Here is a 19,234-nt window from a genome sequence, read left to right as displayed (position 1 = left end):
TCTTGGGTGCCACAGAGTGCAAACAGACTTTGAAATCAGCATTGGAAAAACTACACATTCATGTGCAAACCTTCACCTACAGGCTTAGGATGATAATGATTAAGCTTTCTTTTCTCATGCCAACTCTGAGCCATCTCATACTGCTTACTAGTGCCAAAGTGGGTACTATTTAGGTGGGTTTCAAGCAAACCTCATCTCTGGGACACAAGATTTCTCATTCAGTGGGCGGTATCTTGGCCTCCTCAGAGACATTCCCCTTGTGTAGTGTTAGGGGCCTTTGCCATTGTTTATGAACTGGTTATAAAATTCACTTAATTTTCTTATCCATTTAATATAAAATGCCACTTAATTTTCTGTGACCACCATGTTTAAAACTATGAAATGTACACTTAAGATAATCACAAGTGAAAGAACTTAAGATAACCACAAATTCAGCTCCCAAATTTTGATCTTTTATTGTGATCATGCTAAGACACAAAACAGCATCCAAACCAAAGCACTAGACACCATGTAGAATACTGCATCAAGGGAAGAGACCTGGAAAGATCATTACATGTGACAGACATTAATCATGCCACTTAATGCGTTACTGAAAGATACCAGGACTGTTTCTGTATTTTAATGTGGCCACACAAGCTCAGCTGCCTCTTGTCTAATTCCCACCTCGTATGGATGCAACTCTCAAGCTGAAAAGAGAAAAATGTCCCATAGATTGTACTGGCCTCTGACAGAGAGCAGAAGATGCTGCTATCTGCAGCATGGACAAGCCAAGCATAGGTATGACGGTTCCCTTTTGCTCCCATCTATCACATGGCACCTCTGTAAAAGCCACAAGGTTAAGGGCAGACACATCAGCTTGACGCACACAAGGCTTGAGGTGAGCCCATACATTCAGCAGGGCAGGAGGGGGAATATGTCTGCAGAGCAACATCTTCAGCCCAGCCATTGGAACAAACATTCCCAGTGCTTCAGCCTGCTCCCAGATGTCCAGGTAGGACAGACCTACCCCAAAGCACTATGGGCAGAGACAGGCTGTAAGATCCTGTGCAAATAGAATAGTTTTATCCCTTTGGGAATATGACAAACTGTAGCCCCAACAGCCACATTACAGCAGGCAGTTGACTCTTCACCTATTTTAAAATAACCATTCCAGCAAAATCTCATTGTTATCATAAGGTAAGTTACTCTTCATGTTCTGTCTTGAAGCCAAACACTATTTAAGACCCAAGCCACCCATGTGGTATCTGGTAGGATCTGAGCACAAAACCCAGTAACACTAGAAAGCCATATCATGCCTCCCTGGAAAGGGATTAGGAAGAGGCAGACAGAAGCACACAGTGCCAATCCCTGTGAGGGCTGGAGAGAGTATTGCAGAGAGCATCAGGAGCTGAGATAGCACAAGGAAACTAAACAGGAGACTGCAGTGGAAAGAGAATTTGGGAGCTCTAGCAATCAAAAGATCACTGGCTAGCACAGGATGTGTCAAGCACAGTCAGAATTTCAACTGTGACAATTCCATAGACAGAAGAACTCAGGTTTGGAGGTGGGGGTTGAATTGGCTCCTGTCAGCCATTTATTTCTGTTTCTAGATCATCACTCAGGGCTGGATTCTGCAACAGCACCAGAAAAAACAAAACAAAACAAAACAAAACAAAACAAAACAAAAAAAAAAAAAAAAAACAAAACAAAAAAAACAAAAAAAAAAAAAAAAAAAAAAAAAAAAAACAAAAAAACAAACAAACAAAAAAAAACTCGTCAAGCCATCTGGGCTTGCTTTTTATTTTAATGAATGATGCTACACACCTGCAAATAGCAGATATTTTCCAGAGGAACCAATGCATTTAGCTGTCCTTTCATAAACAAATTCATCTCCACACGGGAAAGGAGAAAGGTGATTGGCACCCTCATTTAGGACAAGACCTATGCAGGCCTAGATGCTTTGGCATAAGGCACAAAGTTGAAAGCAACCACTGCTCCTCCCTCTCCCTGTGAATTAACCACATCTCTGAGAGAGTGGGCCACTAGTGGAAAATAATCACTGCCAGGGATATAAAACAACATTTCCATCACATCCTCCCCATAAGGCAAACACTTGGAGGGGCTGGAGAGGAAAACAGCACAACCAAGCTCCTGATGAAGACACCATCTCAGATGGAAAACTGTCAACAGTCTTTCACTTTCCTGCTTTTCTTACGTACACCTGTACAAAGCAGTGGGTTTGCACATTCCCAGGTCCAAGAGGGTCACTTATTTTACGTAGTGGTTTCAAAGCAGGGGCTTTCTTCTGAAGGTCCTCAAGGAGAAGGGGAGCTCTGTTTGGTAAACAGTAAGAAGACAAATTATAGGACATTCGAATGACTAAATCTCTCCAGAAGTAAGAATCAAAATGAAATGATACGCAGTTAGAAGAGGTGCTCAAAATTTAACCTGTCTGACATCAGTGTTTGTCCCACAGAAAAAGGCAAGAAGGAGTGACCAGTAGATAATGTGACATCCATTCATGTCCTTGGAAGTAAAGAGGCAATCCCACCACACCACTGGGAATGGGGCACCCTACAAAAGCCATGGCAATATTTAGCAGCAGTGCTAGATTATCTCTAAACTCAGCCCTTGATCAACAGGAAATACTGGCATGACCAGAAGGAGAACAGACTCCAGATCTACTGCCAGGACCTCAAGGACCTTTCATAGTGTCTTGGGTTGTAGTGTGGGATGTACACAAAGTATTTATTCTATCACCATCTTCATGAACTGTTGAAACCAAGTGGGGCAGTGCTCTAGTGCTGGGCTGTCTTCTGCTAATGGCCCACCAATGCCTTGCCCATGACTCACAGATACCTCCCTCCAGGAGTTATCTCTGTTTAACGGGCCATCAAGGACCCACTTCACAACTCATCATCCCATTGTGAGATGCTCCACTCAGGAGGAGGAGCCAAGCATTCTCACCTGGATATAATCTGGGATTTGGAACAGTGCAAGCAGCCCTCACCTACTGGATTCCCAGAGGACCAGAGCTACCAGACTTTTCTACAGGATCACTGCCTCAGGAAGAGCACCTCACCTGGACTGGTTCCACCATCCTGCTCAGGTTGTATTCTGACTCTGTCAGTGGTCCTTTGTGTTATTGCATTTATTTTATTTTATTTTTGCCTTTTTACCTTTCTTCTTATTAAATTATATCTCTGACTTGGAGCCTCTCACTCGTTTTGCTTTCAAACCACAACACATAGACACAATGGTTTACTTGCTTAAACTTCATGGATTAAACTGGGAGGTTTTACCAATTGTGCTAGTTTTGGCTAGGGTAGAGTTATTTTTCTTCACAGTGGCTAGAATAGGGCTATGTTTTGGATTTGTGCTGAACACAGGGTTGATTAATATAGAGATACTTTTATTATTGCTGAGCAGAACTTATGCAGAGCCACTCTAAAATTTGGCTTCTTCATCATGGATTTGTATTAATGCCTCTTTTTAACTCAAGATATAAATTACAGGGTTGATGTAGAAATAAAGAGCAAGACCCAGATGAAGAGTGTATATGTCAGTCCTCTGACTCTCCTGCCAAAATTTCAGGCTAAAAATGTTATATGTACACCTCCTTACTTATAGTAGGAAAGTAACTCTATATATTCATAACAACCTCAGGTTATTATTTATATGACAATGTAGGATGCACAAGAGAACAAGGTCCCCTAAAATACAGGCAAATATCTCAGTTCCTGCAGAACAAGTCACTCCTAGAGGATGATAGATTAAATTCAATTAAAGGAACAGATATGAAGCACTGTCTTTAGAGCAGAGTTCCTCTCTCCCACAAATCCTTAACAGAGTAGCTGGACATTTAGTTTTGTTACACGCCAAAATCTTTGTGTCTTGTAAAGAAAGAGGCAGGAAAAGGAATGTTAACAACCTCTTTTTACAGCAGCCAGTTGTCAGAGGGGGTGGGAGAAAACAAGCCACATGGAAAACAATTGCCAATTTGTGGTCTTGACCATTTAAAAATGGATCCCAAAATAGTGTGCTGAATTGTTTCACCTGGAGCAAAATTACCCATGAATACATATGCATGCACACACAAACAACATCTCTTGATGCAGTGCTGATGATGACTGCAGTCAAGGAAGAAGCGTTATTGCATTCCACATTGTGAAAAGACCACGATGCAGTAATTATTCTGAAAGGTTTTCACAAAGCACAATTATTAAGTTAACATTATCCTATTATTGTTTGTTGCTATGGTGATAATATAATCAATATATTTCCTGGATTGATTTTTTTAATACTACTAACACATTGCCCAATATAGCAAGATTTAACTCAATGCATTAACTGATTTTAGTTTATGATTGGCAAAGTCTTGAGGCAATAAACTGCAATCCATCTCATGCCTATTATTCTATCAAGACACTTAATGTCAAAATCTCTGCTGCAAAAGCAAGTTTACTTGTTGAAAATGAGAAAATGGATAACAAATCTGTCTGAAGAGATGCAATCTTTTAAGCATGAATTTAACACTTATTTCTGTTTTTCCAAAACCAAATGAAAATTACCAAACTGACTGCAAAAGTAGTAGAAAAGCAGGTTGGGTTTGAAGTCTCAGCTTAAGGTACTTATTTATTCCAGTAAGGATGTTTTGAGGCATTATCCTCCTACATGTAACATAAGCTTTTCCTGCAGCAACAGGGACTCAGGAAAGGTGGCATCAATTATGGCACTGTACCAGAGCCCACTGATTGCAGATGCAGTCCACAGCCTTTGTCACAACCTCTTTCTGCACAAGCTCAGGAATCACTGGCTACCTGCTCCAGGTACAGTGGTACAATGCCCAGTGAACAGGAGGCACTTGAGTCTTTGTCTCAGTGGGTGGTGAAGCAAAATTGTCACAGCCACAGTCCTCAGTTTCCTTGCCCATAAAACTGCAAGCACATTTCCTTTCTTTCAAATCTCTCTCTCCAGATGATAAGTATTCAGCACATTAGGGAAATGTTCCTGTGTTAGGACAGTGATAAGTTCGCACAAAGCTGAGTCTCCGACCTTTTCAAGCCAGTAATATATTAAGAGGCCTCGATTCTGACACTGTTGTTCCAGTCTGTTACCTTGCCTATCAAAAGATGGGTTCATCACTGTGAAATGTCTTAAGGTCTTTTAGCACATATTTGCTATAATTGTTCAGAGAAGGATTTTATCATGTTTTCCCCTCCCATATGGCCACACTGTGATGACTTACTTTTTCATCTTTTTGGTATAGAATAGCTTGGGCTATAAGGGACCTTTTAAAACCCTTCTATTACAACCCCCCCTTCAATCAGCAGGGACACCTTCAACAGGATCAGGTTGCTTAGAGCCCTGTCCAAAGTTTTCAAGGATGGGAAACATCAGTTTCCAGAAACCTGAGTCCCAAAGGAGTGATATTTTCTCAGCATAATATATCCTTAAGACAAAATTAAGTTCAGCAGGCTAGACTTTGCATAACTAAATAAAAGGAGTTATAGCAACATTTAGAAGTACCAACACTTGTTAACTTCTGTGACAAATCATATGGTTATGCTTTTGGGTACCAAAGCATGGCTTTAGCTGCCTTGGGTTAGACATCAGCATTTTGTCCATGGAGCATACAGCTGCTTGATAAAATGTGAAATCACAGCAATTCCACATTCTCCCTTCCCTAAAGGCACTGGATTGGGTGGTCATGTCTGTTGGAGTCCAGGACATCCCCTTGGATGACCTGGGATCTGAGGAAGGGAATTTCAGCCCTGGACAGGGGGGTGTGGAGCTGGTCCAGGGAGCTTGGAGACCTTGGCACAGAGCACAGGAGAACACTGGGTTTGATTTTAGTCCATGGGAGAGACTTCCGACACAGAGAGAGGAACTGTAAATCACCAGGAAGTGAAAACAGTAGTTTAACACAGTAGAAGATTTAGGGTTCTTAGAAGTAAATGGGGGACAAAATGATAGAATTTGGGTGGTACCTTGTATCCCTCTCCTTATTCCTCATCCTCCATCTTCTGGGGTGGTGATGACACAAGGTAGTTAGGGTGGACTGGGTCAAAGTAGAAGTGACCCTTTTACTGTGAGCACTAGGCATTGGTACAAAATAGTAAATAACCTACAGGTAGTTATCTCTATAAATGTAAGGTGATGCCCCATCGATGGGCAGTTGCCTCATGTCTCAGCTGCTGTCCGGACCTTGGCTGGGAGCGGAGAAAACTCTGAGATATCAGATAATAAACAACATGAGAAACCTGAAAACAGAACCTTGAGGACTCCGTTTTTTTATACTAACGCAACTCGAGCCTTTTAGAGGGCCAAGGACTTTAAACAACCTAAATCTTGGGTGAGGAAACCCTCCCCGAGAATGTCTTTCTACGCAAAATAGGCTGGGGCTCAATAATGTAACTTTTGGACTGTCTGGAGGGAATCCATCAGGAATGATCATTCACAAATGAAATATGTTGCCTATGCAATGCAACACATATGGTCCTTCTGGCCCAGGGGATAAGTAATAGAGTTAGGAATGCACATTCACAGCCCATTCGCTGCAAGTCTGCAGCAATACTAATCCATGCACATCTAGGGCTGTTTTTTGAGCCACCTCTGACCTCCCTGCTCAGGTTGGCACAGGTCATTGTCTTCCATCACATTTCTCAGTGATGCCACTTGTATTCTCAAGGATACCAAACTGCTATCTGGCATGTGCCACGGTCTACGAGATAAGCCCATGCATTGGATTGTTTGCCTTCCCACTTTGTTTATTTTTATGCTGATTTATAATTTTTTTTTTCTGCTGGACGGGGCTTAGACAAGCAGGTATGAGTCTGCCCTGGCTACAGAAAGGGTGTAGAGTTTCAGCACTCTGTGGGACCATGCTATTATTCCATACCAGCCACATCATCACTGTGAGGAGTGCTTTCAGCAGCAAAATCAGGCACTTTTTTGGTCCCTCTCTCACTCGAAGTAGTGGGGGAAGGGAAGTGGCTTATTTGGCCTTTAGTTTCCTCCTGGTGTTAAAACTAGCATGGATACTCATACTCATGGATACTCAGGCTACCATCACACGTACAGCCTTAAAGGACACCATCTGCTAGTGCATACGCACAGTAAAGTGCTGCTTAAGACACACCTCTCTGTCAAGTATAAAGAAAAATCTCATTTGTTTCAAACACTGACTGCCTGCTGTCCACCATGATGCCTAAGCATGCTGCAGCCCAGAAATTCTGCAAAAATAAAAACTCATTTAGCTGGAGTCAGGCAGGAAATATCAATTTTGGTAACAGGAATGATACAATTACATTCCTAAGCAATTAGTCTCAATAACAGACAGACAATATATCTAGTATATTGTCTGCAGACCTGATTTTAACCAGTCTCATTCATACTGAGAAAAGCCTGCTAGCAAGACCCCCTTCATCTCAGTGCTGGGGGATTAAGATACTACTTAGCAAAAGTAAAGCAATCAGTGTCAAGCTTAAAAGGTTGAGTTTCATCACATTTTGCTCTGTTAAACACTAAAATTGATGCGTACCACTTTCTAGCCAAAGATTAGAATTTTTTTAAATTGATCAAATCATATTTTATTATTATTAGTAGTAGTATTACTCCACAACACAGAGGTTGAACTTTGTTGCTGAAGAGTAACCTCACCTGTAGTAGAGTCATGCAGCAGCAAAAGACTGCTGATATATCTGAGATATCTGTTGGGAGGAGTCCCATCCCTGCACAGCACGACGTCTCCTGGAGCTCAGATTTGCCAGCCTACCTGCCCCCAGCCACTACAGTGACCCAGTCTTCTCCAGGAAGATACCAGGATCCTCCAACCTTAACTCCATGACTTTTCCTTCACACACTAGGAAAAATTTCTGCACCAAAAGGGCTGTCAAGCACTGAGCAAGCTGCCTAGGGAACTAGTTGACTCACCATCCCTGGAGGTATTTAAAAGACATGTAGATGAGACACTTGGAGACATGGTTTGGTGGTGGATTTGACACTGCTGGGTTAACAGTTGGACTTGAGAATCTTTTGCAACCTAAAAGATTCCATGTACAACAGAGCCTTAGTGGGAACAGTGGAAGTACAGCCTTACACAGGTCCAACCTTGGTGCAAAAGGCTCTTGTAAACTGCCTTCTCTACTGCCTCCACAGCTAAATATAATTGAATGTGAAACACTTGGCCCGTGCTCATGTAAAAAGGTGGATTTGAGATGGAAGGTTGGAGGGGAAGCCTGCACCACGCATTGCAGAGCTCCCTTGTCAGCTCCAGTGCAGTACTGTGCTCTGGGAGACAGGAACTGTTCAAACGTTTTGACAGAACACACCGATTCCTCAGGAATGTTTTTATTCTAGTCAATGTGCCAATTCCGCACAGATTTCCAGCAGAAAGCAGGCAGACTGTCTGGGTCTGCTGAATTAAAACTACTTTGCCCAGAGAGAAGAAAAAGTTGCATTTTCAGACTATTTCTACTCAATCCATCATTGTATTTGTTTTAGTCAGTTTGTTGGATTGTTTTCAATTTTACCTGTAAATTCCATTTTTAGCAGGATCTAAAGACAGGCCAAAAGACATCCAAACACTGTAGAAAATTAAGCTCAAGCAAAAGACTTCTGAGGACTTTTGAGACACAATTTTGTACATAAACAATGCAAAGAGACAAACAGGGAAGCCCAAAAATTAACCATGTTCTAACTAGAACTGCTTAGCCTGGTTCTGCAGCAACCCAAAACCTCCATTTTTGCATTTGTGATTGTCTTTCAAAGGCTTTCTTTTTTGCCTTTGCCTTAGGGAGTTATTTATAGGGCTATTATAATTTGAGGTCTGGTCTTCTCATGGCAGGTCCTCCATCCAGGAAATGAAATAGCATTAGAAAATGAAATCTTGCGTTTATGAGGGCTTAGAGATGGGTCCCTGGGGCACTGGGGAGGAAAAAAAAAAAAGAGGTAGAGAAAAATATAAACACAATATAACTACAAGATATTTGCAAGGTCCTTAATTCTATCTGTGATGAATTTTATGAGATTCTTTATTAAAATAGACCTCTGGTACAAGGTCACCAACAGCTTTTTTTCCCCAAAGCTCTCCCATTTCCCCCTTCCCTGTGATCAAGTGCCTTTTCCACTCCATCTTGGCTGCAAGGTGATTCTGCCCTAGATTGCCTTTGAAGCAGAACAAAAGTAAGGATATATCAAGTGCTACACTTCCTCCTTCTGCCTCATCACACACTTTTCACAATGTACCATATGTTGTAGAGTATTAACAGATCAAGACAGATGTGTTCACATGTCTGCAAAAATCACGTATCAGTCATCAATTTCTTTTCATACCCCTTTGTGCTTCTTTCCTAGACTACTCTCTACAGCCACAACATCCCTTATCATATCTAGGGCTTATCACCCACTGCTTCCTCTCAATATATGGAAATAAAAGCAAATGGAGGCAAATTAGGGAAGACTTTGGGGCTTACCATCCCCTTTCTCTGTGTGTCCAAAGAGAGACTTCCCTCCAACACCTCTTTCCATGCATTTTTTTTCCCTTTTCCCTTTTCCCTTTTGAGAGGAACGGGAAGAGTGCTATTCAGCAGAAGAATAACAGCCATATTTAAAGTCCCACAAAACTTCACAGAGAATATTTCAGCTCATCATTGTATGTGACTTCTTATGGCTCCTTTAGCCTAACTTTCATTAATCCTACTTAAATCAACCTACGCATCATCCTGCCTATGAAAGTTAAGAGTTTTCTATACTCATCAGATATAATACACAAAAACTATGGAAATTCAGCAAATAGCAAAGACTAATTTGCAATTATTTTAATGTTTATTTCTTGCATATTTTATTATGAAAATACATAGTTGAGACTATTTTGAAACATGTAGCTCAGTTTCTTTTTATCTTGTTTATAATTTTTGATTTTCTTGTAGTAAGGTAAAATAAGTTACCAATGTTCAGTGAGCTGTTTTTGCTACCTGAATATTTAAAACTGACCCAGAGCAACTGTCCAAAGAACACTTCACTTTTCCCTCTGCCTTATTATAAATCTTCTAAAATACAAAGAATAGTACAAAATTACAAAATCTAAGCAGGAAAAAAGGCTACTAGTTAATAAACAAAATTAAAAGTTAAAAAGTCCAAGGACAACCCAAGACTAAAATTCAATTCATTCATCCATTCATCAGCATTGCATCATGACAGAGATGGAAAGAAAATACAGCAACTTGAAATACATTTCTTTTTAAAGCACACAGGTTTGTTTAGGTTTTCTGTTGATTTTTCTTTTTGAAAAATCAACCAACCAAAAAACCACCCAACCACAATAAAAAATACCCAGTCAGGTTTTAAAAAAACTTGATTAGATTCCAACTCTAGTTGATTCTTGTTTCACATTACCATCTAAATTTAGACATGCACCAAGGCCTCTGAGGCTGTGGAGAAACAGATTAACTTTTGAACTTTCTACCTCTCTGATAAGATTGGTCCTTTCTTGCTCTTCAATGTCTTTCTAAGCAACTCATGTTTCTGGATCAAGCTGCATAATTACTTATAAAAAACCCAAAAATTCAAAGAGAAAAAGCTCTCAAGAAAAAAGCTTTTCATTTATTTCTGAGAAATTAGGAGAATGCTGAGCACACAATGGTCAAGTTACATCCATGCCACTTGGTAACTATTGAAGCCCTCACAGCCCTGCCCAGGGCCCACTCTACAAACTCACCCTGCCTTTCCATCACTGCATCCATTTGACTACAGGCCACAAGTATAACATAATTTCACACTCATTCACTCTTAGGAAAAGTTATATTTTAATTCTACATCCTGCCTGGGAAGGGGGTTAGTGGGAAGAACCCAGAAGATCATGAGTCTTGTAAAGCTACCAGGTGGTGATACCATCCAAGATGCATCACAGCCAACCAGAAGGCAGCACACAATGAATACCAGGGATTTACCAGCATGTGTTTGAACAGGCAGTTCTCCAAAGCCTTCTATTATTCATTTTAATATAAAGTCTTGCAGAAACCAAGGCTAACTAGATGCAGCAGATCAAACCCACAGCAGCTGTAACTGCCTATTCCCAGAAAGGACAGGGAAGCATCTTGCTTATCACCCTTTCAGGATGACTTGCTGTACAGAAAGTTGGCTTCTTATCTGAAAAGACATGTCATGCTGCAAACACTTCTAGTGGAGCTTGGGTTAGCAGCACTTGTAAGAAAACCCTAACGAAAATAAATTGTTATGTATTTACCCATATGCTGAGGAGCATATGGCTAATGCATTTAGACATGGCTAATGAAGTTAAGACTCTGGTAAATTTGTTGGCTCATGGATAACAACTGTTCACAATACCCAATCTGAGCCTGTGATAATTTTAGCATTACAACTGATACCCGGCCATCATTATACATACTGGTCTTGCTGACACAGAAGAACTGGATTTCTGGATGTGTGTCGTCCCTGCATTTCTTGCTTTCAAATGTTTGAGTCTTAGCAGCCTGATTCTCAGGCTGCTGCATGTAAACAATATTGTATTCTTAGAACTTATCAGTATGTTTTGCATTCTTGTTTTCTGAGAGAGAACTTGACTGATGGTCATATTAACCAATGGAGTCAGGAGGTTGTAACCTCCTTGGGCCAATCTTGGCCCTCTGTACAAAATGTATATAAGCTATTGGAGTCAGATAATAAAGAGCCTTCCATGTTTGACCCTGCTGCTGCTTCCTGTCCTCTGTGAGGGTCCACACCCACATCGCAACGTGTTGCCCCTCTAAAGGCAGGGGTAACAGATGTGATTTCTTATTCACATGCAATAAGAAGGTGAACAACATAGGATGCTTCCAAACTCCAAACTGACAGATAATGTGAGGAAGTTAGAATTTTGGGTAAAATAACAGAGTTGCTTGTCACATCCCTGATTCTGTTACTGTCTTTCCTAATTTCAAGGTCTGAAGGATTTTATCTATTCCAATCCCACTCCTTCCAGGCCAGTGCAACTGCAGGCAAAACTGAAGAGAAGATTGTTACGTCCAAGAAATAGTCCTGCTTTTTTAAGTTCACATGTAAAAGCCCACTGAATTTACTACAACAGCTATTGGAATTGTTCTGTTCAAACATATCCCGACTTTGCTGCTTTTCAAGGTGAGGGTCTCTTCTTCTGGAGCCCAAGCTGAAGTCCAATTTGTGACCACACTGGCTCTACCTGTATGCCACTTTCTTTGCAACTACACATCATTCCATTCTCTCAGCCCAAACACTGTGTAGCTCAGCTGTTTGGGTTCAATGCTGCTGCATGTCAGGCCAGAGCTGGCTTTGATTTAGCAGTACATGCTGCTTAAAGAGCAGGCTGCATAGCAAATTCTAGAGGGTTATGTGATGAACGTGCAAATATACTCTCCAAAAGACGTAACACGTGGCAAAATTCCTTACACCATTCTCACAAGCCAGGTGTCATTTTAATGATAAATACCTCTGCTCTGACTGATCTTGGGTAGTCATTTGGCAGCTGCCACCAAAAACCCATCAGAGGACAGTGGTCAAGGATGGCATAGAAGAGAAGTATTCTTCAGTGCTGTAATCTTGATGATCACCTTACTCAGATACCTTCATTTGTAGGCCAGAACTCAGGCCTGGCATTAATTCACAGAATATTGCTGAAACATATAAACTCCTTCTGGCCTTGGAGCATCCCAGTCCATTCAAGAAAGCAGTGACATCAGCTTCCCCAAATCTAACAGGCCCCAGAGAAGTTGTCCAAAATGTTTCACCATAACCTGATCAAAAAGCAGACCTATTTATTCCAGAACACCATATTTACTGTTTTGCAGGTGGATAAAAGAGGCCCAAGGTGAAGCAAAACAAAGGGATTTGCTTACCCAAAAAAGAAGAAAGCTTTGTCCCAGTCAGACTTGCTCAAGATCACATTGAGAGTCTGAGGAAAGTCAGGAGCGTGATAAAGGAGTTTCTTCTCACTTGCTGTGCTGCCACAGACAATATCATCCCTTCTTCATTTAAGAGCTACCAGTTGCCTCAACCATTGCCTCTTTCTCCCCTATGCAGCATTTAATAAGGCAAGAATGAAGTGTGTGAAAAAAAAAAAAAAAATAACAACAAAGCATGGGTTTAAGGGATACCAAAACCCTGATGATGTTCATCAATGAAGTCCACATCTCCTTCTAGGGGCAACTGATGAGATCTATGGGAAACATTCACATAGTCCTGCACATAAATAAATGTTAGAGCTGCTCTAGGAAAAAGCCATACCATCAGCACACCATTCCTTGTAATACAAAAAGGAATTGTTTCTTCCCTCAAAGGATAAAATGTTGTCGTCCAGAAGAGCAAAGACATCTGTCATGACCACTACCATCTTCATGGCATGGGTCACCATTATTCACCAGCAAAGCAGTGATGATTCATCCCCTTTTTCTATCACATGAAACCTATCAGTTGATTTGTGCACCCTAGTACTCTCTCAGCATCCATAAATGTTCTTTAAAGTTGATGCCACACTCAGGTGTATCTTGCAAACACAGTTATGGGAAACACTGCAAGTGCAAAGAAGCCGAGGACATCATGCCTTTACAGAAGGGTCTCTGAGGTGCACACACTGCTCCCCCAGACACAGGCTCACCCTGCTGAGACCCCCCACGAGTGCAGGGAGAAGCTAGGGTGAGTTACAGCCCAGCTTTACCTGATGCTCATCTCAGAAACTGAGGTCCAGCCCTTGCTGAAGGCTGCAAATAGCATTCAGTCAAGCAGGAGACAGCCAATTGTCTTGATGTCTTGATTTCCTGCTTTAGGTTCCCACAGACACTGCATCAACTTTGTCAGGTTATCTGACAATGCTAACATCTGATCAAAGGATGTAACACAGACTATCAGGTGAAACTAGGAAAATACACATCTTTAAAGGGGAAAAAGACTGGCTTTATAAATGTAGACATATACACATAAACCCACATCTAACCCCAGATTTTCTGTCATGTTGCAGCCAGTGAAATGGCTGGGTGTTGGGAGTTAAATTTCTTCCTTTTTATTTAGGGGATTTTTTTCCCATAAATTGCTAGGAAACCAACTGCTGGGTACTTTTGCTTGACCAAAACGAAGAGGTGTCCAAAAGTCGGGAAAGGAGCGTAGCATTGGGCTACATTTCTTTTGTCTCAGGGAGTTTTCCTCGGAGGGAAAAATACAGAGGTTTTTTTGGGGGGCAGGTAAGAGACAGGGGTGGGCGCAGCTGCACTCTCTCGCTCTCGGCGTCATTGGAAGGAGGACAGCCAAGCTGTTGCTTACTGCTGGGAGGATTCACTGTCATCGCCAAAGTCCTACCTAGGGATGTACCACCATCTGTTCATGTGTACAAGAGTTCTGAGCTCGCCATCTCCTGCCTTGCTGGAGTGGGGTTGCTGCTGTCCCATCCTGCCGTTTCTTCGGTCCTGTTCTGGGTCTTTTTGCTACGCTGTAGCCCCGCACTCCCTGCCCTGCCCTGACATCTGCACAGTTCCAGCTGCCACCGCAGAGCTTCTGATACATCTCATCCATCAGCCCAGGATTTTCTGCCATTCTAGCTTAGTGCTCCTCAGAGTCCTGCAGAGGCACCGGGATCAGATTGGCCCAGGGTTCTGTGAAGCAGAGTCTGTCCTCCATCCCTTCCCATCTCAGCTGAGAAGGCTGCCATGGGATTCCTGGTCTTGATCTGCTGTTAATGCTGCACTTGTTGTTTTGTTTCCATTGTTATACATACTAGTAAAGAACTGTTATTCCTATCCCCATACTTTTGCCTGAGAGCCCCTTAATTTCAAAATTATAATAATTTGGAGGGAGGGAGTTTTCATTCTCCATTCCAAGGGAGGCTCCGGTTTTCCTTGGCATGCACCTATCTTTCAGACTAAGACACTAGGTTTAGATCTGCACCACATGCGTGTACATGCCCCCCAGTCTAGGGTGGTAGCATTCCCAAGACATAAGAGAAGATCTGGATCACCCCAAGAGGTATGTTCTGGCAGTCAGAAGCCCACAGCAGATACACACAGGCATCTGGGGGAGATAAAGACAGGTTGGTTGGTGATGCCCCAGTCAACCTTTCTGGCTCCACACGAATAGCTATCAAGTTGCAAAACACACACTGTCTATCTCATTCCTCTGTTGTTTATCTGCACAAAGAAACACAAAACCATATGCAGGCTTTCACTGTCAATAGAAGTCATATTATTCTTGTAATTCAACCCAGGTCCAGAGCCTGATAGCTCCTTTTCCTCCCTATCCCCCTTTTTGCTCGCCTCACCGTGTGCCTCTCTCCAACCTTGTTTAGGTTTGAAGGTTGTGTCATTAAATTCCAGAGCAGTAAACACTGCAGCCTCTCTCTCTAAGCATCCACACAGTGCTTTCTAGGCTAAAAATTATACATGGGGTAATTTAATTCCTGGAAGGACTCTGCCTTTTATTTTCCTTTACATCCAACTCGAAGGATGCCTTTGGCAGATGTGTAGTGAAGAAAAAAAATAAATTTGCTCTCTGCTTCCTCCCTGCACTCCCCCCTTTTCCACTCCCACCCATAGCCATAAAACAACATAGCCCAGTCAGACTCCAAACTGAAAGCAAGACAAAGCACTCACACAGCCCCCACTTCCATTCAGCAGAAATGGGCCACTCCAGGGTAGTCCAGGATCTACAAGAAGGCCAGACTGAAATAAACAGAGTAAACAAAGAGTATCCTGTCCAAGCTGAGAGAGGCTAAAGAGAGTGATGTCTTTCATTAACATGCAAGGCAGGGATGCAAGCACACAGACAGTCAAAAGCATCACTGGAGCTTGCTAGGAGTAATAGAAGGAAAGTGACACATGATCACGCCATTATAAGGACCCAAAGCACATCGCTCAGCTGCACCAACTGCATATCTCACCTGTCAAGGACCAAAACAAGGCACCAACCCACACCCACCACTGCCCCAAAACACCAGGGGGAGGCCCAAAGCTGCAGCAGCACAGTGTGGCTCCTCAGGAGGCTGGGTAGGGAGCAGTGCGCATAGGTACAGCACCAGGGCCGTGCAGATGTCAAAGCCAATGACATTTAAAAACAGCATGGCTGTCATTTTAGGGAAGGAATGGGAAAGAGGGAGAAACACACTGCACAGCCATAGCAACAGGTCAAGTCAGAGAAAGGGTGATGCAGATATGTGGCCTCTCAGTTATCAGAGCATTTGTCACATAATAAAATCATTAGCGTGGGAATTAATAAAAGCTTGGTTTAATTTTCTTGTAACCTGCTGCTCTAAAGCCCATACAGATCCATGTGTGAAAGTCCATGCTGTGTATACCACTGCATCAACCATTACACAGCTATCACAAACAACCCTCACTTTTTTCCAGACTCATTGGAAAAATGAAGCACATGGAGAGGCAAGCAAACATCAGCCTGTCAGCTGCAAGTCTGCTCACTTATTGGACAAAATTGAACATGCTGCTTTTTTTAAGCAGCCTAATATTTACTATTACATCAGACTTACCCACCACAAATTGTTCTTATGCAATGGAAGAATTTTTAATCTAGTATCTTGGACTCAGATATTTTCCCAGCTGCAGAACTGAAATAATTTCCTATCTTATTATTGAGATAACCCGATTAACTTGGATATGTTTTAGTTTCAGAGTGTGATTATCTCCCTTTATTTTACTTGAGAGAGAATGAGTGACTTACAGTAAAAATAATTTTGTTTTCCCCAAGCCAGCTCTTAAGCTCTCCTCTTCTGTGATGGAGATAGGTCTTTCCTGTTGCATTTCTTTTAGCCGCTTTACTTTCCACACTTCCTCTTCCTCTCTCAGAGACACTATATTAACAGCTTACCTTTAACCCTTATTTTACTCATAGAAAATACACTGCTCAAGAAATCCCTGAAATAATTTTTTTAAAAAATTTAAAATCTCATGAACAAAATATTTTCTTGTTTAAAATACTTTTGAAAGTTTATTAAATTCCCCACAACCCAGCACTACTGGTCAAATCCTGCTTGCACTATTCTTTTGTTTTCAGGCACATTTAAAGAAGAAAAATTGCAAAAAAAGCCTGAAGCTCTGTTTACATACACAGAGCAACAAAACAGGAAACTCAGTTTATTTCAGTAGAAGTGATTTACATCCAAGGAAGGGAGAAGACAAGCAAACCCTTGAATTTATACCATTACAAATTGGAAAATACTGCTTATGCAATTTTGGTGCAATTTTTTAACATTTAATGTTTTTTTCTTAAATTACCAGATCCTAGATTTACTTTATTATGTCAAAGGGACTTCCTCTCCTGCTTTATCTCTTTTCCTTACATTTCTAGCAATCATATGCTAGGAGAAAAGCCTGAATCCATGAGATGAGGTCACTTTTTGGACTGCAAGGCTGCATGTGTTGAAGTCTCTTGATTTCCTTTTATCTCTCAGATCTCACTTGTGTTCAAGGCTTTTCAACCTGTGTTAATTTGCAGACTAAATTCGACATTGGAAAAGTATGAATTACACATATGCAGATTCCCATACGGCACATATCAATTCATTCCTCTTAGTCATCATTCATTAATTCCTTTGAAATAAATGTTCACGGTTGAAAAGCACTAGTTTGATGATTTAATGGGAATGTGGCTCATGTGTTTTCCTTGCACAAGACTAGCAATACTAAGAAAGAGCCAGCTTGTTTTAAAGGGAAAGTCTCCAAACAGCTATTTTGGTGGAAAGAGAAGGGTTGCATAAACATGGAAGGGCAAGAACTCCTTAATATTATAGATGGAACAACAGAACAAATCAGCTTTTCTTACTTCCTATTAAAAAAAAAAATATATATATATATATAAATTAACCCAAATCCCAACAAGCCACTACTCATGGACAGCTGTGTCCCTTGCTGCTAAGCCCCTAAAATCATCCCTCTTTCCAGTAAGGTGATGGGCAAGCCCTAGTTCTCCCCTGCTGGGAAAGTGGGCAATGTCCTCTACTGACTGCAGTGAGAGCACTTGTGTCCCTGAAAATGCTCTCATAGACAAGAGCCTGTAGTATAAAAGCAGGGCTTCCATCACTGGATCATTGCTATGGGCACTATTCTGGGAAAGCAGCCTCAGAAAAAATGGCAAAATACATGAGGGGAGGAAGAAAAATTACCAAGAGCCTGGACTCCTCCCTGCCTGTTCCTACTGGCAATGATAGCATGGTAGAGAAGATGGGTGGTGAAATTCCAAAGTGCTGGACATACAGCCTGGCAGTGCTTGTGGCTTTGCACTACTCAGCTCCATTCCAAAACCATTATTTCTTGGTATCCCAAGATACAATTTCTCAGCTACTTTTAATTTATTTTTTCTTCCTAAAAGGTAGTAAAAGCAAGGTTAACTTTTCCGCATTATTTTGACATAAGTTAACTTCATGAATGCTATTCTAGTAATGAAATTTGCCTAAGAGATCATATGATCATTTTGGGTCATACCCCAAAACCTTTACACTTCAACAGTGGTACAGATCAAGCCTATCTAGAACATACCAAAATAACTTAGTCTCCAGGCACCTTTATGTAACAGCAAGTGTTAGCAGGTAACCAATGATATCTGGATTGCACCACTAAAAAACTACAGGATGAGTGGCTTTCTGCTGAAGTGTGAAGGTGAACTGGTCTGCATCCCATACCACTGGAATCTCTTGTAAATTAAGGTCACCCTGCCAATTCCAGTTCAAGTTAATCTAGAGCGGATTAAGTCACCTTTTATACTATTTTCTAAATGAAATCAGATGTACATGTACAACTGGTATTTAAAAGGGTTTTATCTAATAATGAGTCAGATATTGATAGAACAATCACCATGAAGACCAAGGTAAGAGGCAATATATTCTCATCAATAATTCAAATCTCAGCATGGATATTGATGACCATGCACTTAACAGGGAAAACTGGGTAGCAACTGGAGCTGGCTCAGATTTCCTGAAAAGACTGCAGCAGACACACACTGGAGAGATTTTACTGTAAGATCCAATAAGAGAAATGGAAGCTCCTCATTATAAAGGTATCTTGGGCCCTCAGCAATACCACTGAAATGGAACAAGGAAAAAAGCACAGCATTAGCAGTCTACTGAAAGAGGATGGGTGAGAAAAACAAGGGAATAAAGTATGGAGGCAAATGCCATCACTTCCTCTTCCTCACAGCCCTAATATTTGCAGCACAGAGCAACAAAATTCAGCAGTACCTAATTCCAGTTACTGCTAGGGAGAAAACAACATTAAAGGCTTTAAAATAA

The 19,234-nt window shown here is 41.4% G+C and overlaps 1 protein-coding gene across 4 annotated transcripts in view; it reads right to left on the bottom strand.

Annotated features, from left to right (window-relative positions):
- The window catches only part of TBXAS1 (thromboxane A synthase 1), a 262,140-nt gene that overhangs the window by 177,886 nt on the left and 65,020 nt on the right, over window positions 1-19,234 (bottom strand). The gene's annotated exons all lie outside the window — the stretch shown is intronic.

Source organism: Zosterops lateralis (genome assembly GCF_965231275.1).
Source record: "Zosterops lateralis genome assembly, chromosome: 4".
NCBI lineage: Eukaryota > Metazoa > Chordata > Aves > Passeriformes > Zosteropidae > Zosterops > Zosterops lateralis.
The sequence above is the reverse complement of the archived record's forward strand: the minus strand, read 5'-3'. Positions and strand labels throughout refer to the sequence as shown.